At 34.1% G+C, this 21,546-nt stretch overlaps 1 long non-coding RNA gene across 2 annotated transcripts; it reads left to right on the top strand.

The window, feature by feature from the left end:
* Positions 1-2,546: 2,546 nt before the first annotated feature.
* On the top strand, positions 2,547-21,260 carry LOC110008529 (uncharacterized). 2 transcript variants are annotated; one of them, XR_016053010.1, is made up of 5 exons: positions 2,547-2,647; positions 2,903-2,987; positions 14,968-15,050; positions 15,237-19,479; positions 21,178-21,260. It is a non-coding gene; the product is annotated as an uncharacterized LOC110008529 (long non-coding RNA). The 2 variants fall into 2 exon arrangements; XR_016053011.1 differs by lacking the exons at positions 14,968-15,050; positions 15,237-19,479; positions 21,178-21,260 and adding an exon at positions 3,127-3,197.
* Positions 21,261-21,546: the final 286 nt, after the last annotated feature.

Raw genomic sequence — 21,546 nt, 5'->3', positions numbered from 1 at the left:
TCTTCCATAGCATATGATTAAAAATAAAAATAAAACACCCAATAAACTTTAATGTTATGATATTAAAAAATTAAAAAAAAAAATAAACTAATAAATAACAAAAACTTTTATATGACAGTTTTTAAAATTTGGCATGCTATTTATTCATTTAATTTAAAAATACGTTGATGAGACTCATTTAATATGACATGAAATATGACACGCTAAGATTTATAAATTAATTGACACGGTCACTATGGTTCATAAATTAAATGACATGCTAAGGCTTCAATGTCACCTTAAGGTTTATTATAAGGTTTATGGTATGACACTCATTTAGGATGCATGCTCATTTAAGATGTACGCAGAGGTTTATCATATGACACTCATTTAAGATGCATGCTAATTTAATGCGGTTGATAAAAGTAGTCCCACATCAAAAATATTAGGAATATTAAGTCATTATAAAATGATGGTTACCAGATTAGTCCACATAAGCTTAACGTGTGGAGGAGCCAGCATTGATGACCTCATGCACAATTAATGCGCTGCAAGGAACCGGTGATATGTGTCTGAATCACGATGTTATAAATCTGAGTTGCATCATCAAACCGGTTTCTTATATCAAATCGTCGGGATCCTGTTTTATTAGCAGATCCAGAATGGTGTCATCGATATTCGATCCAGATCGCTCTATTCCGAATCATATCGGCTATTTTGATACATTGGTCCTAACCATATATTCAACTACATACTTTTATAGGAAATTTACCAAAATACCCTAAAGAGATGCACTTATTTAGCCTTTCCATATTTGACACTATTCTTTTTTTGGGTAAGTAAAAAAATAAAACACTATTCCGATTCATGATCACGAGTCTTTTTGTGAGTATTTATAAATTACAATGCTAATAGTTCATTTCATATGGTTATTTTGACAATTTTTCTCATTTTACACTCTTGCACTCCCCCTATCACCATCCAAGATGGTCGAGAACCTCCTCATCATGTTGTTATGATGACCATATAGAACACAGGCCATATAAAATGACACACAAAAAAAGGCTTAATATTGATGCATGTGTGTGTTTTTACTTTTTATAGGATATACCAGCGTTCAAAAAATCAAATCGGAATGGTTAACCGTACATGGACCAGAAGCGATTAGATTGGAACTAGATTAATCGGGCCGGTTTGGTCTGGTAGAATTTTTTTTTTTAAATAGGTCAAATCCCTCCCATCCCCACCTCAATAAAAGAAACAAATTTCAAAAAATTGAAAAAATATGGATCAAATGTATAGTATCTTATCGCCTATACTTATTTTTAAAAATAAAAAATAAAAAATTTTTTATATAAATTAATAAATGAAATGTTTTGGCTATAAATATTGGGTCCCACAATTTTTTTATTTGTTTCGAAAATACCCAATCACAAGTAGATTTTTTTTACTACTTTTTTTCTTTTTTTAACTTTTTTTTCATTTATGGCAAATATTGCTTGTTTAACATTTTTTAAAATCTATTTTTTAGTACTTTTCAATAATTTTTTGCAAATATATGTTAAATAAAAGAATTATACTTTTAAAGCCAAGGGACTTCCGTCTAATTAACCAAAGCGCCCAATGGCTCCACTTCCCAACCAAACCAAATTAGAATTTTTTTGCAACTAAATTGGACTTGCAAGCTAAATTTTCTTTGAATTTGACTTTGGGATTGGGCTAGGGCTTAGTCCCGTGCCTTGCCCTAATTCTTGCGGTCTGGCGGTGGGCCTGTTATTAAAGCGCATGCTCGGATTTGAGCTTGTGCATGTGCATTGCTAATATTTTTCTAGGCCATTATAGGTCCTCTGGAATCTCGTGGGCTTTCCACATTGCTACAACTGGGCCAGGCTCACCATGGATATCAAGGACCCTAACTAAAAAATATATACAAGTACATTAAATTCCCACAGGTCGAGTCTAAAATCAACTTATGGGGCCCACGGGTCGGGACACAATTCCCACCCTTAAAAAGCTCGCCTCAAAAGTCTATGGCTAGTAGTTTGGGTTGTTTGAAAGATAAAAACATGCGACAATGCCAAATAGGAAGCTGTGGTTGAAACGGAAAAAAGGCGAGGTAAAAGCTGGTTGGAAAGATAGATGGAAAGGTTGGTCCATCCGAAATGTTAATATTTAGAACGTTTGGTCGACCTTTTCACATAATTATTAACATTTTCTCACAAGAAAAACGCTTGAAAGGGAGAGAAGCCACAGAGTTGAAGACAGCAACTAACGGTCAATCCAAAAACTAAAAAATCCTCTATGTTCTCTGTCCTTCAATCCTAGATTTTTCATGGCCATGGGGGCTGGTTGGAAAAAGAGATGGAAAGGTTGGTCCATCCGAAATGTTAATATTTAGAACGTTTGGTCGACCTTTTCACATAATTATTAACATTTTCTCACAAGAAAAACGCTGGAAAGGGAGAGAAGCCAAAGAGTTGAAGACAGCAACTAACGGTCAATCCAAAAACTAAAAAATCCTCTATGTTCTCTGTCCTTCAATCTTAGATTTTTCATGGCCATGGGGGGTCTGGTTCTCCTTTGAGCTCGTCACCACTTCCCCTTCCTTAGAGATTGCCACTTTTGCAGTGTTCTCGAGCTTCATCGGCGTATCTGATGTCGTTTGCAGGTGAGGATGCTACTCGAATGGCTAAGTTTGTTGGCAGGTTTTGAGCGTAACGAATTATGACATCTTTGACATTGTACTGTATAAATTGTTCTAAATTTATGAGGAGATCAATAGAAAGGCTCGAATTAACATTGGAGAGTAAAATGAAACTTCTAGTACGCTTCTTAATTGAGGAGAAACTTGCTTTTTTGTCAGTCTTGTTTATACAGGTGTGTATGTTTATTGTGTATTAAATTCGCCTTGGCATATTTACAGGACATATGCTAGAGAAGATCCTTCATGTTTTTGAACAATTCCTTGCCTTGTGGTTTCCCAACAACACACTCAGCCTCCGATGCAGGTTAGTGAACCCCATGCTTTTTCCCTCAGTCCAATGATTGAAAAGTCTTAGTGATTGATTATACAATCTCTTTGTGCTCATTGCAAACTCCTCTTTTATGATGATTCTTTACGTACATGTAAATGCATTTATGTTTTAGGGTGTGAGCCACATTTGATTTGAGATTAACAAGAAGGGTGAGATTTATCTGAGGTGTCAACTATTGAAATACGGCTTGCCTCAAATTTACGCTTTTTCAGTATTGGAGTGCCTTGTGTAGCTTTTTCCGTACCGGAGAGCCTTGTGTTGGCACGAATACCTGTTGTGGCCCTAATTGTTAAATTTAAAGCTCTACAAATTAAGCAGATGAAGTAGATCTATAAACAATTAAGTTTCTAAAAAATAGACAGTCAAATAATACGTTACAAGATGCACTATTTTCATGAATTGAAATTTTTTTTTTTTTTCATATCTATATATCTCGAAGTTGAGGTGATTGGTCTAAGGGTTTTTCGCATTGGAACAACTTTTTCCCATGGGTTTTTGGTGTGTGCCTCACTTAAATATTGTAAGGTTGACACTTTGTATAAACTTTTCCTAATAAGAAGCTATTTCCTTTTATTCCAATTCATGGAAATGCCTGGGTCCATGCCTAAGGAGGGGAATATAACATCCGGGGTGTTTTGGTAAGTTTTGCGCTGAGGGCAGCATAGACATATTGCCATTTTCTTGTGGGCACCATTGTTTTTAGGGTTGTTTACTCCACCAAACGGCTGCAGCCACTACTCAAGAAATATATCAACTGCCAGTCACACCTAACAAAATTCTTAGGCGGCTCAAACAAACAGGGCCTTATACCTTACACTAGTGAAATCCAACCATTACCTGTGTAAATGTTAGTATTATTGTAGTTTACTTGCCTATACACAAGAAAGACAACATGCACGGACAACATATGGCTCACCCGTTCCCAAGATTGACGGTAGATATGAGTCGTAGCTTGAATACGACCAACATTTAGATAGACTTTCCGTAGTGCTATGAACAGGACCAGCATATCCAACTGGTCAACAATTGGACAATGCTTTTGCTGATCCAGTCTAAAGTAAAAATATGATTTGATTGACAATCAAATATTCACATGTTTTTAAGCCCAACAAAGCTTTACAACTTATTTTGTATATACTTCACACTTTCAAACTCATATTCTATAGGGTGTGGTTTCTAGAAGGTTGCAACGGTAAACAATCCAATTAAGGAGTACCTCCAAATTTTATCATAACATCGAATTTTGGTGGAAAATTTTCTTAGAATCATTTGAAAATTTATTTTCATATCTAATTATAAAATTTTAAACTCTATGAAAATCTTGAAAATTGACATTCTAGATAATGTGTTACAAGGTGCAGTATTTCTGGGACTCAAAATTTTTTGTTTTTTTTCATATTCATGCATCTTGATATTGAGATGATCAATTAGAGGGTCTTTCAACATTAAAACAACTTTTTTTTATTAAATTTGAGGTGCATTTGTAATTGTACATTTTTAAAGTTGCAACCTGATATAAATTTTCTCCATTTCTACATTCCATTTGGGAAAACGTTTATATAAGGTTGCAACCTTAAAATGTAGAATTACAGATGCACCTCAAAAAGCTATCAGAAAAGATTATTTTAATATTGAAAAGCCTTCTAATTGATCATCTCGATATCGAGATATAAGAATATGAAAAAAAATAAGATTTTGAGTACAATAAATGGTGCATCTTGCAACATATTATCTAAAATGTCAATTTTCAAGATTTTCATATGTTTATAGATCTACTTGATTTTAACTATTTTTGAAGCGTACAATTTTATAATTTAATATGAAAATAAATTTTGAGATAATCCTAAGAAGTGTTTACACCAAAATTACATATAATGATAAAATTTAGAGGTGTGTCTTAATTGAATTGTTTAAGGTCACAACCTTATAGAAACCACACCCTTATATTTATTTTCAAAAAATTAAATCCATACGAGTTTTGACTAGATCAGACCCATGAGCAATTAACGGAAAAACCATTCTAAAAACATCACTTGCTATTGTTAGCCTCACACCATGTTCTTGACCCAACTCATGAGAAACGTGCCTACGTATATAGACAGGTATCATGTGTATATATGTTCCGATATAAAACCCACATGTATTTGAAAATTCAAAATATCAGTTTTGTCAAATTCACTTTGCTTTGGCCGAAGCCTTAGGAATTTAGGCCTATACCGAAGCAAAGTGAAGCCTGATGCTGCCGCTTTGGTATCTTTGAGCCGATTCAGCTTAAGCTTCAGCCTCTTCATCCTAAGCAGAGAAATATCTATATAAAAACATTTTTTTATTTTTTATTTTTTTTAAAATTTTTATTTTGATTTTTCGTTAGTTCTATATATTTTTATATTTAGATATCTAATTTAATTATGTTAAATTAAAAAATCCGTTGCGAAGTGTTGCATTTTTCTCACCAATCGAAGAAGACTCTGAATCGATTGTGACAACATTGCAAAAGATATCTCTATCCCACGGTTGACTGCCAAAGAAAATGAAATGCATGAGCAGCCCAAAGAAATATAGGTAGTTTTTTCATAAACATCAATACCTTGTTATAAGATAAATGATATTTGGGAACCTTAACCAACAAACCTAAGTGATGCATCTGAGTAAAATTTTAAAGGGCAAGGTTATGAAGAGTTAGTTGATTCATCTATTTTTATGCGTCCTCCACCAAAATTTTTCTTACAGATGGATTTTGGATATAAAATCTTTGAGGATAAGAATCTCACAGATGGTGAACATGAATCCAGAAAAAAGTAAAAATAAAAATAAGAAAATATTTCTGATACCATTTTTTTAACACGATTCATTTTAGATTTTGGTGGAGTTTCTAGGAGTCCGTTGATATCGATTCACTAGCATGCCCCTACTATTTCTTGCATATGGATTTTGGATCCAAATCTTTTGGGATCCGTAATTCATGGTATAACGATTATAAATATGAAAAATAATGAGTATTAAGATTTAAAAGGGTTTTCTTTGAGATATTTTTACACCCTCTTGGTTTATATTTTGACGGCTACTCTTTTTGAAATGTCCATCTTTAAGATAGACGTTTGATGCTATGGGAACGCATGCATCTCCAGACTCATAGAATACTTTACTTATAGATTTTGAGGGCGACACGGGTTAAATTTACATCCTAGATACTTATACATATCAAATACTTTTCAAATTTTAAATTGCCCGTTATCAAAGGGAAAGTATCTCGTCCACATGGATGGGTGGACAAGCACCCTTTAATAGTTGAGATTTCACAACGGCATATCTAATGGCCAAAAGCTAATTTCAGCATTTTATTTTTATCTTTTATTTAATATTTCTCTGAATTTTGAGGTGTAGGTTCTTTTTAAAAAATATAACTAACAAACTAATTAAAAAATATTTTAAATAAAAATAACTAGAATACCCCTAAATTTATTTCCATCAACATTTTCATTCAAAAAAATATTTTTATTCAAAAAAATGATTTTATTCAAAAACATATTTTTATTCAAATCTATTTATAGAAATAAAACTAAAACCCAAATTTGATATTAATAGTATTTTCAAATAAAAAATTAAAATGAAAAACAAAACTTATTTTTAGCCCTTAGATGAAGTTAGTTCAATCTAAATCAGTGACTTAAAAAATGCTGGGTCGACTCGGGAATCACCCGATCGGACCCGTGAATGAATCGCCTTGTGCCGATTCTGTCAATATATAAGAAATCGTACGGGTCTAGAAAAGAACCAACTATTTGGTACAGTAAAAATGTTGTTACTTACCTAAACGAGAAAAGAAACACCAATTCATTGATCCAGACTGGCTCCTTGCCGGGTCAGTATTTTTACACTTATGTTTTTGCCGAATCACTATAGTTTTCGTATAATAAAACAGCGATCCGGGCACTGATCTAGGCCGGTTTTTGCCCAATCCTAATAACCCATCCTCTTTTTAAAAGTGCTTGTCGCTTTTGAAAGCACCATTTTGGCCTATGAGATATGGGCATCGAAACACCAATATAGCAATCTTTTTATTTTTTTATTTTTTTTTATTTTTTTATGTATCAATATCTCGCTTTTCAGCAATTGTACTTTATCTCATGCGAGAATTCGGTGCTTAAATACTTATGCCTGTCAGTTATTGGGATTTTTAAAGGACCCGTTTCTATGCAGCCAAGCGTAGAATTGCAGGCTTATTAATAAATCTATTTTTGAAATAGATTTTTTTGGTTTAATTTTTAAAGACATGTAATTTCTAAAATGGAGAACATGAATATAAATAAATAAATAAAAATTTAAAACTAAAAATAATAATTCTAATAAAAAACATTTGGACCGTTAGTTTCTATTGTTTTTAGATGGAGCACCTACTTGCATTTATCTTTAAGATGGATGCTTTACACTTTTGAACCACATATGTAGTCATACGGTCCAGCCCGCATGATACAATTTTTCATTCTTAAAAAAACAATGTCTCACGATGATAAGTTTTTGTTAAATATTGCTATCGCATACACTGATATGTTCCTAAATATGTGTTTCACAAAAAATCCTTATTTGGTTACGAGGCAAAATTTGAAAGGGAAAGTTTTCTATATTTTTTCTACTGTATATAAATTATATACTTCATCTTATCCAGCCATCTGATTTGAATGGATGGTTGGGATGAAGCTAATTACAATGTTAAGCCTCTATATTGTTTTATTTTTTGTTTTTTTCTACAAAACATTTTGACAACAAAATTTGAGCATCCACTCCTCTCTTAAACTCCACCGGCAAAATATATAAAAGAACTATTTCTGATAAAATAAAATGATGTATTTTGGTCATTTTATTTTATCAAGAATATTTTTTTAATATTTTTTTCGGTGTGCCCCCTTGATATGATGTCATATGATTTGCAAAAAAAAATTAAAAATAAAATAATCTGAGATGTTGGATCTAGAGCAAACGGTCAATAGCTAGATAATGTTCAGTTTACAACGAACGGAAAAGTTGAAATATTAAATGGATGGGTTTCTCCGAGTCAACCGACTCATATGTACACATTCGTCCGCCCTTTAAAATTATCTAAAAAATGGATATTTGATCCATATTTTTAGAGATTCATGATCTAAGGTAAGGTGATCGTGAATATGAAAAAAATAAAAGAATTTTTAAAAATTTAAAATGTGCTTTGTAGGGAGATTTTCTTTTTCTGTGTATTGTTTTGATCGGGGTGCTATCCACTAAAATGGACGTCCATGAGTCAACGAGCCCCCACACCCGCCGACTAAGGTAAAACACTTCTATATTCAATTGGAAAAATTACAAAAAATCGTCAAAACTACACTTTTTATGCAATTTACCTCCAATCTAATTTTTTTTCTCAATTTTTTTTGGAAAATGTACTTTTTATGAAAAAAAAAACCAACCGAAAAAAAAAAGCCTAAACTACCCTCTTTTGCTTTTACCTTACCCACGCCTCTTTCTATCCCACCAAAATAAGGGGCTCCGACACCGTGTACATGCGGACAGTTAGTAGCGCTCCGGCACTATGTAAAATTCGGTCCGACAGTAAGGCTCCGGCACTTTGTAAAATGTGGTCCGGTAGTAGGGCTCCGACACGATGTAAAATGTAGTCCGGTAATTGAAAAGGTAGTCCGGCAGTTGCAAATGGCGATTGGGCAGTTGCAAATGGCGGTCAGACAGTTGCAAAGGGCGGTCCGATAGTTGCAAAGGGCAGTCCGACACTTGTGCGTTCCGACAATGTGATGGTGAGCTCCAACAATGTGCTATTGGGTCCAAAAGTCAACGTCAAATCTGTCCAAACAGATTTTTATGTAAGGCATTTCCGTCTAAAAAATAAACTTTTTCGATTGGGGGTATTTACATAGAAAGTTTATTTTGAGAAAAAAGTGTGATAAAAAGTTAGGTTGGGGTAAGTTACATAGAAAGTGTCGTCTTGGATTTTTTTGTAATTTTTCCTATTAAATTCTACATAGAGGAGGGGCATGAATGGAATTTTTAGGAAGGTGCCTTCTTTATACTATAGAATTAAAGTAAACCTCTAAATTTTATTTGGAGATGTAGTTCCGGTGTCACAAACTTTATAAAGACTTAAAAATCTATTTTTAGCACCAGTAATAAGATTTAAAATTCCAAAGAAAATATAGATCAAGCTGATCTATAGATATTAAAAAATCTTGAAAATAGACAACCGAGATAATTTCATACAAAATATACTATTTTTATAATACAAAATTCTTTTTTTCATCAATAGTATAAAGTTGACATTTTATATAAACTTTTTTTTATTTATATTATACTTGGGTCTAAGAAAGCATATCAGATCGTCTGATTCAAACCAAAACAATACTTCAATACTACATATTGAAACCCGAACTGCCCGACTCCTGCCTTTTTGCTTTATGTAGTGAACCGGATAGCCATGTTTACTTATCTGAATTGGCTAGTTCACCTATCCGGGTTGTTTGGCCAGTAACCGGTCCAAATGGACATGCTGTGGAGATTAGATCCTCAGTTTAATGGAAATATACAGTGAAGACCTTGGCAGATCCCCATTAAACACCAACAAATTTTTTTTTTAATATATATAATAAGGATGAGGAGGTCTAGCGATTTTTGTTTTTTTTGGGTGAATGAAGCATTTACCATTGGATAATAAAATGCTGAAAAAGCATAACTAAGATCCATAGGGGAGGAAAGGCTACTTACAAAACGTGGATTCCAACAATTGAGCGCATATACTATGCTCCCGCAGAAGCATAGTGTACATCTATTCCCTAGATTTGAAGATCTACTTGAGAGTTTTTTTTTGTCTGTAATTTTGGCAACTGCCCAACAATCAGTAGATGATTATTTTCAAAATAAAAAATTGAATTTTGAGTTTTACTAGCACTAAGATCTCACCATCTAAAATTGGATGGTCTCGGTTCAATATTGAGACATTACTTTTTTCAAGTGCATCGAGGGTGGAATTAGGAAAGTCTTTTTTATTGAATTTATAAATCGAATTAAGAGGTTCCATCGCCAAAATTTGGAGTTCTAAATTCGTCCTAGAAAAAGTTTTACTCGAGGAACAGACCAATACATACTCTCGCGGGAATATAATATCCAACAATTTTGAGCGGAATAAATAAAGAAATAGATTTCAGAAACTAAAATGAAGAGGAGCCAAGGTGGTTCGACATTGAACCGAACTGGGACAGGTGTGGGATTGGTCCAAGGCCCTTGGAATCCGGTTCAACCAATTCACCCATTATTAGACTTGGGCATTTTCTTCAGTTTTTCTTTTTAAAAAAAAACACTTCAAAATATCATTAAATTGAATATGTTTCTTATTAGTTTTTTCATCTTCTCCCATCCTGTTTTTCAATCTACATACAAAAACTTTGGATCAAAATTATTTTTTTGCTAAAAACTTGTAGTTCATAGTCTGCCTGATTCTCTCACCCCGAAGTCATGCTTTCTTGATTGATCTTTTGTTATTTCGACAATTTTTTATCAAAACTTATGACAAAATCTTCCTCTTTTATAGATCTTTAATAACGATATATTCCGAAATAAATGATTTATGGCATTAAACTTTGATGTATTGAGGAAACTAAAAATTTGGAAATTTTTTGAAGAGAAACATTTAAAAAAAAACTCATTTTTTGAAGAAAAAGGATTGAATAAAAGCATATTGTATCAAAATCTAAATTGCTTTGATCTAAGTTATTTCAATAGATTGAATTTTCTTTTTGAACATATTTTTTCAAAACGTTTTTTCACAGTCATTTTTCATTTTTTCAAACAGTTTTCATTGGATTCTATTATTGGTCATTTCCAATCTATTTTTTGATATTTTTTTAACAACATATTTCATTGAATTTATTTGAAAAATGATCATGCAATGAAATTTTCTCTTTTTTGTTCTTTTGGCTTTTTAATGAATTTCATGGCATGCCGAACCAACTTACTAAGTGGGCCCATGCCAGCTTGGACTTGGTGGGCACAAATTCGACACCCTGAGTTGATTTTTTATACTTGAGTTCAAATGTGCTACATGTAGCATCATCGTTGATGCATGCATCAACACAAATATGTTATACATTTGATACCAGGAAATCACAATCACTTTAGCTATTGGATGAAAAATTTAATAGATGAAAATGTCACAACATTCAAGAAATTTTATTTTGGATCTTGTGCTCAAATAATGACACATCATCAACCACCCAACTTTAAATCTAATGGTCAATGGTGATTGCGACATCCTTGTTTCAAAAGTAAATGGTATCCTTGTATATATTTCCTTATAATATAGTATTTTGAAAATTGGGGAGTCGGCTTGGAAAAACCCCGATCTTGAACTAAGGACCCCCTAAGTTTCAATGGCTTTACTTTTTATTATGTTTTTAGCTTTCTCAAAAAATTATCCAAGTTGGCTCGATTTGGTGGACTACTGGTTTGTTAAGCCTGTCTAGGTTTTAACACACTCATGCTGCGTATCAACTATGATCCCCTATTTGGAACAACCCCGATCTGGAACTAAAGAGCCCCTAAGTTTCAATGGCTTTACTTTTTATTATGTTTTTCGGTTTCTCGAAGAATTTTCCAAGCTTGCTCAATTTGGTGGACTACTGGTTTGTTAAGCATGTCCAGGTTTTAAAACACTCGTACTGCATATCAACTACAATTCTGCTGACACCACTTAATAACACTTTCCAAAAAGCGAACTCCCTAATATATACGAAAAACGGGTAGGGGCATGTCTTCCCCACTGACTTACCAAAACAAAACACTACAATGTGGGTACCCATAAGAGTATTCTAAAGAAAGCCAAATGCGATGAATAAAATTCTCAAGAAACTTTGAGAAGAAAGATCGAGGATGCCAATGTAGAAGAACTTAGAAAATTAATTTGAGTCTAAAAATTCAGTAGAACCTAAGTGAGGGATTGGTAGGAGGATTGAGTCGCATGTAAAGTTTTAGTTCTAAGGGGAAATATCGTTGAGGTGGCTCTAATCAGATTGCTGTGCACTTTAGACCCCCATGAACTCACCCCAGTTCCTTGTTGGTACGTATGGGTGGTCATGGGGCCTCAAGTGTGTCATATTTTTCTCTCTTTATCTTTATTATACATTTTAATATTTATCACTTAAAAAAAGGCTTCTTCGAGATAGAAGATGCCTTTATCCAAATGGCAGAAGATAACTAACTACCCACCTCCCAGGATTAGAGGGCCATGTTTCTCAAAAATTCGAAGAGGAAAACCAAACGTTGGAGAATGACATCCTCCTATCCTTCTTTAAAAAAGGTTTCATAGCTAAGGAGAGGAACACAAAGAAAACATAGAGTTCTCAATTGTTCTGGTAAAACCAGATCTCTACAATTCATAGTCTCACGACACTGCCATCAATACCTGAGAGCTTGGTGGTTTATCTCTTCCCCACAACAATCCAACATTGGTATCAGAGCAAGGTTGATGTCAATGTGCTACTAAGATTTTTCATTTATGCTCCTTGCCTATGCAGTCATCGCTCATCCCTCTCACTATCCCTTAAGCTTTCTGCAGTTATCTTGTTAAGCATCTGTGGTTTCCTTATTAGTCAAGAGGCAAGAAGGGTCAACATAAATTCACTGCATTGCAGCGAATTTCAATGAAAATAATTTTTCTCTTCTCTACCATAAAGGTTCACCACAATTTTTGATTATCTGGTAATGTTGAAGTAATCAGTTAATTATTTCCCCAATTAAAGAACATATCGTTCCAATTTTTCCTCTCTTGGATGTACATAGAGGATAAAAATTCTTCAGCCCAAATATTTGACTTTTCAATTGAATTTTCTCACCGAATTTCAGTGAACACGTAACCCTCCTAGCAAATTTAAGGCTTCTCAAAGAAACCATATTATCTCTATAAGATGTTTTGTGGTTCTTTTGTTTTTTTTTTTTTTTTTTTGTAGTTTCTTTATTATGCATTGGATATATACATAATTCCCTTTACATGAAATCATCGGTATTCTCTCTAAGATATTCAGTGCTTATCTGTTTTTTTTGTAGTTATTTTATTATGCATATGATATATACATAATTCCCTTTAAACAAAATCATCAGTATTCTCTCTCTAATATATTTTGTGCTTATTTTCATTTTTGTAATTTATTTATTATGCATTGGATTTATACATAATTTCTTTTCAACGAAATCATCAGTATTGAAAGGAGAAAGAAAAACTTTGAACCAATCCAAAACTCTAAGGTCTTCTCTCTAAATCTCTCTCGGAAGCTGCTATAAGTATTGTAACAATCCTAAAATTTCAAAAAAAAAAAGAAAAAAAAGAGAGGAGAAAAGATGCTTTTAAATAGGTGATGGTCTGTTTGAGTATGATGGTCCTTGGGGACCATCACTATTTTCAAAAACTTTTACTTGGTTTAAAACTTTTGCTGCTGCTTTTGTTTGCAGCCTTTGCAGTTGCTGCTTGCAGCTGGCAACGTCCTTTAGCGGACGTGGTTTTCGAATGTTGAAAGCTGACGCTTAACGCGACACCTCAAGTATGAGGTAGAGCGTAATAAAATATTATAATAATACGTTATAAGAATTTAAATAGGGGAGGTGAGCACTCCCACCCTAGAAAATTTTGAGATCTCTCTCTCTCTCTGATCGAAACACAGTGAACTCCTCTCTCGAACCGAATTTTTTTATCAAAAGCTCCCTCTCAAACAATTGTGGGTAAGTGACATCGTCTTCCCGAAAATTAGTCTATTTTTAATAAATAGTGATATTTCCGTCAAGGATCTTTATTTTATTAGTTTTATGTGTAAGTGACCTCATTGTCTTGAAAAATAATTCATTCTTTTTAAAAATAAAGTGAAATAATTATTTCTGCTTATTATCATGAATTTTAGGCGCGATAAATTTTATGCGCACGTGACCTCATTATCTTGAAAATTAATCTTTTTTTAATAAAAATTGTGATATTTTATCTATGTTAGAAATTTTGAATGCTGTAAATTAGAAAAATAAAATTATTTATTTTTCTTGTCTATTGTTAGAAATAAATGTGATATTTCTGCTTTTAGTAAAATTGTGATATTTCTTTTCTACTATTTTGAATATTTAGACATGTAAAAATTCATGTGCAAATGACTGCCTTATTATTTAAAAATTAACATTTTTGTAATTAATTATAGTATTGTTGTGAAATGTTTATTTGTGGATTGATATCCCATAAATTGTGATAATTCCGTATTCTTGAATTTTTATAAGAGTTTTTCTATACATATTAAATTGGCAATTATGCTAGAATGCCTTTACAAACTGCTACATTTCTAAATTTGAGCCCAAAATATTTGATTGGTTATTTTTGAAATGTTATAGAGAGTGACTGTTATTAATGGTTTAAGTGAAATTCATATTAATGATTTCAGTGATATGTTGAGTACATGATATTGCTGCTTTCGAATGTTTAAAGAGATTTAGAAATAATTTAAGTATGCAAGTGGACTCATCCGGTTCACCGGTGAGGTATAAGTGGACCTATCTGGGACGCCGGTAGGGATTAAGTGGACTCATCCGGTACGCCGGTGAGGTATAAGGGGACCTGCAGGGATTAAGTGGACCTATCTGGGACGCCGATAGGGATTAAGTGGACCCATCAGGACGCTGATGGGGTATATAGGTGACCGACTTGGGACGCCAGTAGGGTATTTTGTGAAATCTTTTGAATTATGCACTGCCGTTAAAAGTGTTATAAGCATTTCAATTACTCGGATTATACTTAATTATGCATTTATTGAAAGTGAAACTGTTGATACATTTCTGTTAATAGATCTCATTTTGGAAAATATTGATATCTTTCAATCATGATTATTTTTAGGATTATGATGATCACTTACTGAGTAGCCAAACTCATCAAACTATAGTAAACATTTTTCAGGATAACTGCGGATTCATTTTGAGTGCTAATCAAGATCAACCTTGGAAGATACTGTTGTTGTGCTAGCTTTCTTTATTTACTTTGTAAGACCTCGCCACTGTAAATTTGTCCTATCAATAGATGTATATATGTTTTGTCTGTCACATCTCGAGAATAACAGTATTGTAAATTCTCGGGGTGTGACAATTATGGTGTCAGAGCAATAGGTTTGAGATCCTTAGGAAATTTAAAAAGAATGTACTTAAAAATCACATTTATTGTGTGTACAGACCAGGATAAAGTCAGGATCCAGAATAGCTGAAGCCAATATGGAAGGAATTCACAAAGCCTTGGAAAATATGGTTGCTCTAATGCAACATCAGATGGAAAACAACAATTCACCCAGACAGTCCGTTACAGGAAATGGTGGGAGTAATATCGAACAATTTAAGAAATTAAACTCACCTTCTTTTAAGGGTGTTGTAAACCCACTGGTGGCGAATGGCAAAAGGAGTATTGGTCAAAGAAAATAAAACCTTGACTTGGGAAGTATTTCTAGAGGCATTTAATGTAAAATATTTTCCAGATTTTATTCGAGACCAAAAAGAAATGGAATTTCTAGAATTAATCCAAGGAAATAGGACAGTAGCACAGTACGAGGCCAAGTCTACTGAATTGGTCAGGTTTGCACCACATATGATTAACAATGAGGCAAGAAAGGTGAAGAAATTTGAAAGGGGTCTCAGGCCAGCTATTAGAAGCAGAATATCAGTCTTGAAATTAAGAACTTATGCTGAAATAGTGGATCGTGCCCAAATTGTCGAAAAAGATTTTGAAGATTACCAAAAGACGAAAAATCAAAACAGTCATGTTAGACCTACATCATCTAATCACCAACAGTTTGAAAGGCCAAACAAGAAGCCAAGGCCCTCGCCATTTCAAAACCCAATAGAACCATGTAGAAAATGTGGGAAAAATCATAGATCAAGCCCTTGTTATTGGAATACCGGAGCCTGTTTTAAATGTGGAAAATTGGGACACCAGATTAAACAATGTCCTAGCTTACAGACACAACAGCTTCCAAAGTAGGGAGAGATAGCTCCGAAGCCTCAGATGAAGGGAAGAGTATTTGCGATTACCGAGCAAGACGCTCAGGCCTCAAAATCAGTGATCCAAGGTACTCTTACTATCTTCCAAAAAGTAGCTCATGTTTTGATTGATCCTGGATCTACTCATTCATTTGTGTCACAACACTTTGCATGCCACTTAAAGGTAGAACCAGAACAATTAGAATACATTCTAGAGGTAGCCACACCGATGGGATATTCAATTAACACCAATATAATGTACAAATCATGTGTAATAAAGATAGAAGAAAATGAACTGTTGGTTGATTTAATACTCCTGGAAATTCAAGATTTTGATGTAATCTTAGGCATGAATTGGCTCTCTGCATATCATGCAAGTATTGATTGTTATAAAAAAATTGTTACCTTTAGTATTCCGAATCAACCAGTATTTTACTTCAATGGTGTCAAAGAAGACTCTCCATCATATTTAATCTCTTGTATTCGAGCTAATCGCCTCCTTCGAAAAGGGTTTCAAGGCTTTCTTGCCTATATCAAAGAAGATAGGAAGGAAGAAATAAATTTGGATACTACTCTGGTTATCCGAGAATTTCCCGACGTTTTTCCTGAAGAATTGCCAGGATTACCGCCGGACAGGGAAATTGAATTCTCCATTGAATTAGTGCTAGGGGTAGCACCAATTTCTAAGGCACCTTACAGAATGGCTCCTGCAGAACTTAAAGAACTGAAACAACAATTGAAAGAATTATTAGATAAAGATTTTATCAGGCCCAGTGTGTCACTTTGGGGTGCTCCAGTACTGTTTGTCAAAAAGAGAGATGGGACTATGAGATTGTGTATTGATTATAGACAGTTAAACCAAGTGACAGTGAAAAATAAGTATCCATTACCTAGAATTGATGATTTATTTGATCAATTACAAGGATCACAAGTATTTTCAAAAATTGATCTTAGATCTGGATACCATCAGCTTAAGATTAAAAGTGAAGATGTACTCAAGACAGCTTTCAAAACAAGGTATGGCCATTATGAATTTTTAGTCATGCCTTTTGGATTAACCAATGCACCAGCTGCATTTATGGATTTGATGAATCGGATCTTTAAGCCCTTTTTGGATAAATTTATTGTGATATTCATCGATGATATTTTAATTTATTCCAAGAATCCGAAGGAACATGAGCAGCATGTAAGAAATTGTATGCCAAACTTAGTAAATGTGAATTTTGGCTTGAACAAGTGACATTTTTAGGACATGTCATATCAAAAGAAGGTCTATCAGTTGATCCTTCAAAGGTTGAAGCCGTTGTTAATTGGAAACAACCAAGTAATGTGACTGAAGTTCGAAGCTTTTTGGGATTGGCAGGATATTACAGAAAATTTGTAGAAGGATTTTCTCGAATCGTAATCCCATTGACTCGATTGACACAGAAAAATGTCAAATTTGAGTGGACAAGTGAATGTGAGGAGAGTTTTCAAGAACTAAAAGTTCGATTAACTTCAGCACCTATTTTAACTATTCCTGAGGGGAGTGGGGGATTTGTGATTTATAGTGATGCTTCACATAAAGGTTTGGGCTGTGTATTAATGCAATATGGGAAAGTAGTGGCATATCCATCCAGACAGTTGAAAGAATATGAGAAAAAATATCCAATTCATGATTTGGAGCTAGCTGCAATAGTATTCGCTTTGAAAATATGGAGGCATTATCTATATGGTGAGCAATTCGTAATATACACGGATCATAAGAGTTTGAAATACCTTTTCTTTTAGAAGGATTTAAATATACGACAGATAAGATGGATGGATTTCTTAAAAGATTATGATTGTACAATCCATTATCATTCAGGAAAAGCTAACGTTGTGGCCGACGCTCTAAGTAGAAAATCTATGGGAGTCTTAGCTCATCTAATGATCCAAGAAATGCGATTGTTAGAGAAAACAGTGGATTGGCATCCAACTACGTCCATTAATGGTGTGGTAAGTATGATTGCCAATATTAAGGCGGAACCCCAATTAATCCAACAGATTCGATTGGCACAAAAGAAAGACCCTCAGCTTATAACAATTATAGAAGAGGTGAAGCAAGGAAAGAGAGATGAATTCTCTATATGTAGTGAGGATTTGCTAAGATTCAAAAGTCAGGTTTGTGTCCCGAATGATGAGAGTGTAAAGAAAGCTATCTTAGAAGAAACACATCATTCTCGTTATACGATACATCCCGGAAGTATTAAAATGTATCAGGACCTGAAGAAAACCTTTTGGTGGAATAATATGAAAAAAGAGGTAGCACTATTTGTGTCTAAATGCCTAACATGCCAGCAAGTAAAAGCTGAACATCAAAGGCCCGCTGGGTTGTTGCAGCCTTTACCGGTGCCAGAATGGAAATGGGAGCACATCTCTATGGATTTTGTCTCAAGCTTGCCTAAAACAAATTTAGGACATGATAGCATTTGGGTCATTGTGGACCGGTTAACCAAAGCTGCCCACTTTCTACCGATTCGCACGACGTACACTTTAGATCGACTGGCTCAGCTGTACATTAAGGAAATAGTGCGGTTGCATGGAGTTCTTGTCAGTATTGTATCGGACAGGGATACTTGATTTACTTCTAAATTTTGGGCTAGACTACAGTCAGCCATGGGGACGAGACTCACCTTTAGTACTGCCTTTCACCCCCAAACTGATGGACAATCGGAGAGGACCATCCAAACCTTGGAAGATATGCTGAGGGCCTGTGTTATTGACCTTACAGGAAGCTGGGATGACCATTTACCCCTGATTGAGTTTGCTTATAATAATAGCTTCCAAGCCAGTATTCAAATGGCACCATATGAAGCCCTATATGGAAGGAAATGCAGGTCACCCATATGTTGGGACGAGGTTGGTGAAAGAAAGCTTTTGGGGCCAGAAATTGTCCAGATAACCACAGATAAAATAGCATTAATTCGCGAAAGGCTCAGGACAGCTCAGTGTCGACAAAAGAGTTATGCCGATAACCGAAGGAGAGATCTTGAATTTGAGGAAAGTGATCGAGTTTTTCTAAAAATCTCACCAATAAAGGGCATTATGAGATTCGGCAAGAAAGGAAAGTTGAGCCCACGTTACATCGGACCATTTGAAATCCTGGAAAGAATTGGAGGTGTCGCTTATAGACTTGCCTTACCACCCGAATTGGCAAATGTCCATAATGTATTTCATGTATCTTCACTACGAAAATATCAGCCCGACCCATCCCATATCTTAAAATATGAACCTTTACCGATCAGGAAGGACTTATCCTTCATTGAGCAGCCAATTTTGGAACTGGATAGAAGGGTGCAAGTGTTGCGTAACAAGGAGATTCCTTTGGTCCGTGTATTATGGCCGCACCATTCAAGAGAAGAGTCGACTTGGGAATGAGAAGACGAAATCAGAGAAAAATACCCCTATCTTTTTCAGTAATCAGGTACACAAATTTAGAGGACTAAATTCTTTTAAGCGGGGAAGAATGTAACAATCCTAAAATTTCAAAAAAAAAAAAAAAAAAAAAAAAAAAAAAAAAAAAAAAAAGAGGAGAAAAGATGCTTTTAAATAGGTGATGGTCTGTTTGAGTATGATGGTCCTAGGGGACCATCACTATTTTCAAAAACTTTTACTTGGTTTAAAACTTTTGCTGCTGCTTTTGTTTGCAGCCTTTGCAGTTGCTGCTTGCAGCTGGCAACGTCCTTTAGCGGACGTGGTTTTCGTATGTTGAAAGCAGACGCTTAACGCGACACCTCAGGTATGAGGTAGAGCGTAATAAAATATTATAATAATATGTTATAAGAATTTAAATAGGGGAGGTCAGCACTCCCACCCTAGAAAATTTTGAGATCTCTCTCTCTCTCTGATCGAAACACAGTGAACTTCTCTCTCGAACCGAATTTTTTTATTGGAAGCTCCCTCTCAAACAATTGTGGGTAAGTGACATCGTCTTCCCGAAAATTAGTCTATTTTTAATAAATAGTGATATTTCCGTCTAGGATCTTTATTTTATTAGTTTTATGTGTAAGTGACCTCATTGTCTCGAAAAATAATTCATTCTTTTTAAAAATAAAATGAAATTATTATTTCTGCTTATTATCATGAATTTTAGGCGCGATAAATTTTATGCGCACGTGACCTCATTATCTTGAAAATTAATCTTTTTTAATAAAAATTGTGATATTTTATCTATGTTAGAAATTTTGAATGCTGTAAATTAGAAAAATAAAATTATTTATTTTTCTTGTCTATTGTTAGAAATAAATGTGATATTTCTGCTTTTAGTAAAATTGTGATATTTCTTTCTACTATTTTGAATATTTAGACATGTAAAAATTCATGTGCAAATGACTGCCTTATTATTTAAAAATTGACATTTTTGTAATTGATTATAGTATTGTTGTGAAATGTTTATTTGTGGATTGATATCCCATAAATTGTGATAATTCCGTATTCTTGAATTTTTATAAGAGTTTTTCTATACATATTAAATTGGCAATTTTGCTAGAATGCCTTTACAAACTGCTACCTTTCTAAATTTGAGCCCAAAATATTTGATTGGTTATTTTTGAAATGTTATAGAGAGTGACTGTTATTAATGGTTTAAGTGAAATTCATATTAATGATTTCAGTGATATGTTGAGTACATGATATTGCTGCTTTCGAATGTTTAAAGAGATTTAGAAATAATTTAAGTATGCAAGTGGACTCATCCGGTTCGCCGGTGAGGTATAAGTGGACCTATCTGGGACGCCGGTAGGGATTAAGTGGACTCATCCGGTACGCCGGTGAGGTATAAGTGGACCTGCAGGGATTAAGTGGACCTATCTGGGACGTCGATAGGGATTAAGTGGACCCATCAGGACGCTGATGGGGTATATAGGTGACCTACTTGGGACGCCAGTAGGGTATTTTGTGAAATCCTTTGAATTATGCACTGCCGTTAAAAGTGTTATAAGCATTTCAATTACTCGGATTATAATTAATTATGTATTTATTGAAAGTGAAACTGTTGATGCATTTCTGTTAATAGATCTCATTTTGGAAAATATTGATATCTTTCAATCATGATTATTTTTGGGATTATGATGATCACTTACTGAGTAGCCAAACTCATCAAACTATGGTAAACATTTTTCAGGATAACTGCGGATTCATTTTGAGTGCTAGTCAAGATCAACCTTGGAAGATACTGTTGTTGTGCTAGCTTTCTTTATTTACTTTGTAAGACCTCGCCACTGTAAATTTGTCCTATCAATAGATGTATATATGTTTTGTCTGTCACATCTCAGGAATAACAGTATTGTAAATTCTTGGGGTGTGACAAGTATAGAACTAGAACTCTTGGAAACTACTGTAATTTAGAGAGAGAGAGAGAGAGAGAGAGAGAGCGAGAGAGAGAGAGAGAGAGAGAAATAGAGATGTTATTGAAATTTTAGAGAGAGAGAGAGATATAGTGCTACTGCTGAAATTTTAGAGAGAGGCAAAGAGACATAACTGCTGCAAAAAA

The sequence above is a fragment of the Amborella trichopoda genome, chromosome 3 (genome assembly GCF_054954075.1).
Source record: "Amborella trichopoda isolate Santa Cruz 75 chromosome 3, AtrichopodaSantaCruz75HAP2 v2.0, whole genome shotgun sequence".
Classification (NCBI taxonomy): Eukaryota; Viridiplantae; Streptophyta; class Magnoliopsida; order Amborellales; family Amborellaceae; genus Amborella; species Amborella trichopoda.
This window is presented reverse-complemented; position numbering and strand designations above follow the sequence as displayed.